The sequence below is a fragment of the Peromyscus leucopus genome, chromosome 5, assembly GCF_004664715.2.
Source record: "Peromyscus leucopus breed LL Stock chromosome 5, UCI_PerLeu_2.1, whole genome shotgun sequence".
Taxonomy (NCBI): Eukaryota; Metazoa; Chordata; class Mammalia; order Rodentia; family Cricetidae; genus Peromyscus; species Peromyscus leucopus.
The window spans coordinates 99,994,090-99,999,392 of NC_051067.1; the positions used below are offsets into that span (position 1 = coordinate 99,994,090).

Here is a 5,303-nt window from a genome sequence, read left to right on the forward strand (position 1 = left end):
GGAGAAGAAATTAGAAGTTGAGACAAGAAAAAGCAGAAAGTCAGCAAAAGTAACTAAACTGAGCAAGATAAAGGATAGATATCTGGGTTTAGTCCCTCCAATTACTATTTGATCAACTGCAAATACACATCAATAACTTCAAGAAAATTTGACTATTCATATGACAATCCTGACTTGTTATTGGTCTAGTTTGGGTTTGGAAGCATTAACCAACTGATACTAGAAGGTGACTCTATTTACAGGCAAACCATGCTTCTGCAGTCAGAAAAATCTCAGAAAATGAGATAGGTAGAAGCATGCAAACAGCTGAGGTAAGAAGTAATTAGTGCATCTGGGAATTGTCCACCAAGGTGTGTTTGGCCTCCAGGATGTCAGAAGTATGATGAATGGAGTATGAAAATTTCTCCAATACTATTTTGACTAGTTCTATCATTTTTTCACTAAAATGTGTTGCTGTACATAACCTCTAGAATGCAGGAACCCATATTTGAAGACGGAAGCAAAAAGATTCTAAGATGTCTATGGACAAAGAATGAATTTTAATGATCCCTGAATCCACTGTCACTGTGCCTAGCAGTATTACATTCTCATTATAGATGCTCAACCAATTCAATTTGGTGTCCAGATGGAATATCTCATGTTTAAACAGTGATACTCCTTTTAGTTAGTCATAACTTAATTCACTCAAATCCCTTGGCTTGAGGTCTGGCATCATTATGGAATTAGCTTTCATTCATTTTCAATTTAAATTAATTTTCAATAGCAAACCAATGACATTTGGAGACTAGGAAACCAAAGAATACTTTCCAATGTTTCTATTTAAGTCATCCAAAAAGACTGCATAATTGAATGCATTAAGGTTTTAAGGGTCCGCCTAGCACACTGAAGACCTCTATAATCATGTGGCTGGTGAATAAATTCTTGGCACTCTCTTCCAGCTTACTGTAACAAAAAGAATAGACTTCTTTCAGGAATAAACCTGGGCCACTCAGGCTAATGGGAATCCAGTTAGGTTTTTGCCAATCTCAAGAAACATCCATTATCAACAGATGCTGGGAAAATCATATTAGAAATGTGTTTTAGAGATAAAATAGAAAAGAGTTCCAAAGTTAAGAGAAAACAAAGCCTATGATAGTATTATAATTGATTTTGGAAAGAAATAACTGTGGGCGCTTAAATATATGAATTGCTTTAACATATTTTAAGCTTTTAAGAAGGGAGATTATTGATGTAAAAGACACTAAAGTATCTCAGTGAGTAGTGATTCACGTATAAATGCATATTAAGAGATTACTTAAAATTCATATTATTGATTAAATCGACCACAGCAGCTCCAGGGGAGTCATTGAACATTTTGTAAATAAAATATCAGGCAAAGATTAGGTCAGTGTTCACAAATTCACAGGGTCATTTCTGGATTTGAGTCTGAAAGTAATTGTAAAGTTGAGCCAACTGTAGGCACACATATTTCATTTAGCTAAATACATTTGGTTATCAGTTTTCTATGATATATTAAAAATCAGCTACTACATAGTCCACGACAGAAAGGAAATATCAAAAATCTAAACTAGAGCATCGCATCTTAGGTTATAGTGATTGGATTTAATGTCAAAACTTTAGACATTCTCATTGTACTATTATGAGAAGAAAAGCAAATACATGTCTCAGTTTAAGAACTCAACTTAGAATATTTGGGAAGTTCTATTGAAAAATAAATATTAAATTAATCTTGATTAATTCAATGTCCTCTAATTACTGTGAGTGAATTGCAGTGTGGGATTAGGACAAGATCAACAGCAGGGATTGGAGCAAAGCATTTCAGACCATGAAAGAGACTGGACCATTTAGATCACAGCTTCAGAAATGAAGTCCAAGATGAGCTAACGTTTCCCCCTCAAATCAATGGCAGAATTGTAACCGTATTCTAATCCTAGGTGCTGTAAGAATAAAAACAAATTAAGAAAAATTTGCAAGAGTATCCCACATGAAAATGATGGTTGAAATCATAAAAGAAAATGACTTCAAGGTATTTTTGAGCCATCATGCCTCTGGGTATATATCTGTGACTTAAAAGAATTCAGAGTAAATGAAACTTCTCATGACCAGTTGTAAATTCAATCTGGAAGTGTGGTTTATAGCCGACCTTCAACAGGAATACTGCTGTCTGCTTAATTAAAGGAAAACTGCACCACGTGGAGAAGAACAAATTCACCTACTCCCACTTAAGAACACTTGTCTCTTAAGAACAAAAATTCAAATATTGAGGCTAGTTAATAACTTGGTTTAAAGAAAAACACTCCACCAGGACATTCTTGTCAAGCTATTGGCATTAAGTAAATAAGGTTTCTTGCTTTTGACCAGTTAACTTGGCAGTAAATTGAGAATTTTGGATTAAGTCTGGAGGGAAGGAGTTAATTTTTCTTTTCTTTTTTTTCTCTTCTTTCTTTCTTTCTTTCTTTCTTTCTTTCTTTCTCTCTTTCTTTCTTTCTTTTGATTTGTTTTATTGATATGTTCTTCTTGAGCCAATTGTGAGAGGCTTGTGTTATAAGGCTGGTATCATGAGGCATAACTAGAAAGAATGCAGTTGTATCATCTGTTGACATAGCATATAGTAAATAGGGTTATTTTCCTCCCTTGTGTCTCTCAATCTACCAAATAACAAAAATTCCATAATAAGGAACTTGGCCATTTTTCTACAAACAGAATTGCTTTAAAAAGTCTTCCTTCTCTGTTAATGCTATCAGGTCATATTTGTCCTAGAATGGATATTTTGTGTGTCTGCTAGTTTTTCATTATTTTTTTAGAATTTTGTACGATATGCTTTTCTATTTACCTGTACTCACCCAACTCCTCCCAGATTCACCTTCTTCTGTAACCACCCAACTTTTAGACCCTCTATTTTAAGATAATTTCTGTTGTCCATGCATTCCTATATGTTTGGATTTTGAGCTTGGTAGATATATCAGGAGCCATACCCTGAAGTAAACTGAATCCCAACAGGTATCAATTACCTGTTACTCAGTTACTGGTAGGACTTTTTGTCCACCTTCATTCTCTACTCAGGGACTTTTGTCTAGTTTGAGCTTCTGTAGACCTTGGGAATGCTGTCATGATTGTTGTGGTTTTATATTTGCAATTGTACATTTGTTTCTGAAAATACTGTTTTTTTGTAGTCATCTGCCTTCTCTAGACCTTCCTTCTTTTCTGAGGATTAAAAGATGCACCAATCATTGCTTCTTGGCCTTTTGGCTAAGATCAAGTGAACGATGCACTGATCTTCAGATCTAACAATAACTCATAATTAGGTCAGCCATTTAGCAGCAAAATACTAGTGGTCTCTCATATATGGCCTACGAACTGTCCAGTAATAAGTCTTTTGACCTGAATAACATTGCAGGTCAAGATTTCATCTTATAGAGCAGGTCTTAAATCTAATCAAGTGGTAGTTGTTTACTCCCATGAATGTTAACGCCAGTGAGCATGTCTGGCCAAGTCAGTTATCATCATAACTCTAAGAGTTCACAACTAGGTAATATTGATGATTATTTTTTCTCTTCTTGGGGTGTGCATAGCAAATTCCAGCATAATGAAATGTAGGCAGAAAGGATGAAGCTTCCAGGTAAATAATAACCTTATCTCCCCATGTTCTATGACTCGAATAGGTATTGTCATCAGCAATAGAGACTTACCATCAAGTTCTAGACTTCTAGAGAGTAATCAATGACATTGGAAATAGCTTATAATGTTTGAGGGCCAATGGCATCTTGGGATCCAAAAACCCTACAAGAAGTAACAGATTGTTCATATTAAAATTTATTTGCTGTCATCCTTGCGAAGGGGCCATGCTAATCTTCTCTGTATCGTTCTAATTTTAGTATATGTGCTGCCCGAAGCATTGTTTGTAATAGCCAAAACCTGGAAAAAACCTAGATGCCCTTCAACTGAAAAATGGATAAATAAATTGTGGCACATATACACAATGGAATACTACTCAGCAGAGAAAAACAATGACATCATGAGGTTTGCAGGCAAATGGATGAATCTAGAAAAAATCATCCTGAGTGAGGTAACCCAGACTCAGAAAGACAAATATGGTATGTACTCACTCATAGGAAGATGCTAGATGTGGAACAAGGATGACTGGACTTCTACTCATATCACCAGTGAGGCTACCTGGAAAATGGGACCCCAAAAAAGACATGGAGAAATGGATGAGATCTACATGAACAGCCTGGTCATGAGTGGGAACAATGAAGAGCAACGTTGGAGGGAAAGAGAGTGGAAGATCCTAGCTGGATCAAGAAAAGAGAGGGAGAACAAGGAATAGGAGACCATGGTAAATGAAGACCACATGAGAAGGGGAGGAAGCAGAGAGCTAGTCAGGCCCACGGAGATCCACAAAGATACCCCCGCAAAAGACTGCTGGCAATGGTCGAGAGACGGCAGGAACTGACCTACTCTGGTGATGGGATGGCCAGACATCCTGATAGTTGTGCCATAAACCCCATCCAAGGACTGAGGAATCTGGATGCAGACATCCATGGCTGGGCCACTGGTGGAGCACTGGGAGTCTAATTAGTGAGAAAGAAGAGGGTTTATATGAGCAAGAATTGTTGAAGCCAAGGTTGGATAAAGCACAGGGACAAATAACCAAATGAATGGAAGCACAGAATCTATGAACCAAAGGCTGAGGGGCCCCCAACTGGATCAGGCCTCCTGAATGGGTGAGACAGTCATTTGGCTTGATCTGTTTGGGAGGCAGCTGTGCGTTGGTGCCAGGTCCTGGGCTCGTTGCATGAGTTGGCTGTTTGAATCCTGGGACTTATGCAGGGACACTTGGCTCGGTCTGGGAGGGGGGGACTGGACCTGCCTGGACTGAGTCTACCAGGTTGACCCCGGTCCTCGGGGAGACCTTGATCTGGAGGAGGTGGGAATGGGGGGTGGGCTGGGGGAGGGGGAGGGGGGCGAGAGGGGGTGAATAGGGGAATCTGTGGCTATTATGTTGAACTGAATGGTGTTGTAAAATAAATTTAAAAAAAATTATTTGCTGTCTAGTAGGAATCTAGGAGGGGTTTTATTGCCCAGTTATTGGCTACCTCCATTTGAACTATTTTTGTAGGTGAATACATATATATTTTAGGATGCTTTTACAGCACTAGGTTTCCATGTGACCATTTCAAACATTTTACTGTTAGTTATGTTCCCTATATTCCAAATTCTACCCTGCCCACCCATCTTCTAGCCCAAATTTAACTTTTCTTATCCAATTATTTCTCTTTTGCCTTTGATGCCTCCACTCCATT

The 5,303-nt window shown here is 37.9% G+C and overlaps 1 non-coding gene across 1 annotated transcript; it reads right to left on the bottom strand.

Moving 5' to 3' along the window:
- Window positions 1-3,791: 3,791 nt before the first annotated feature.
- LOC114707448 lies at window positions 3,792-3,896 on the bottom strand. The gene has a single exon (XR_003736656.1). It is a non-coding gene; the product is annotated as a U6 spliceosomal RNA (small nuclear RNA).
- Window positions 3,897-5,303: the final 1,407 nt, after the last annotated feature.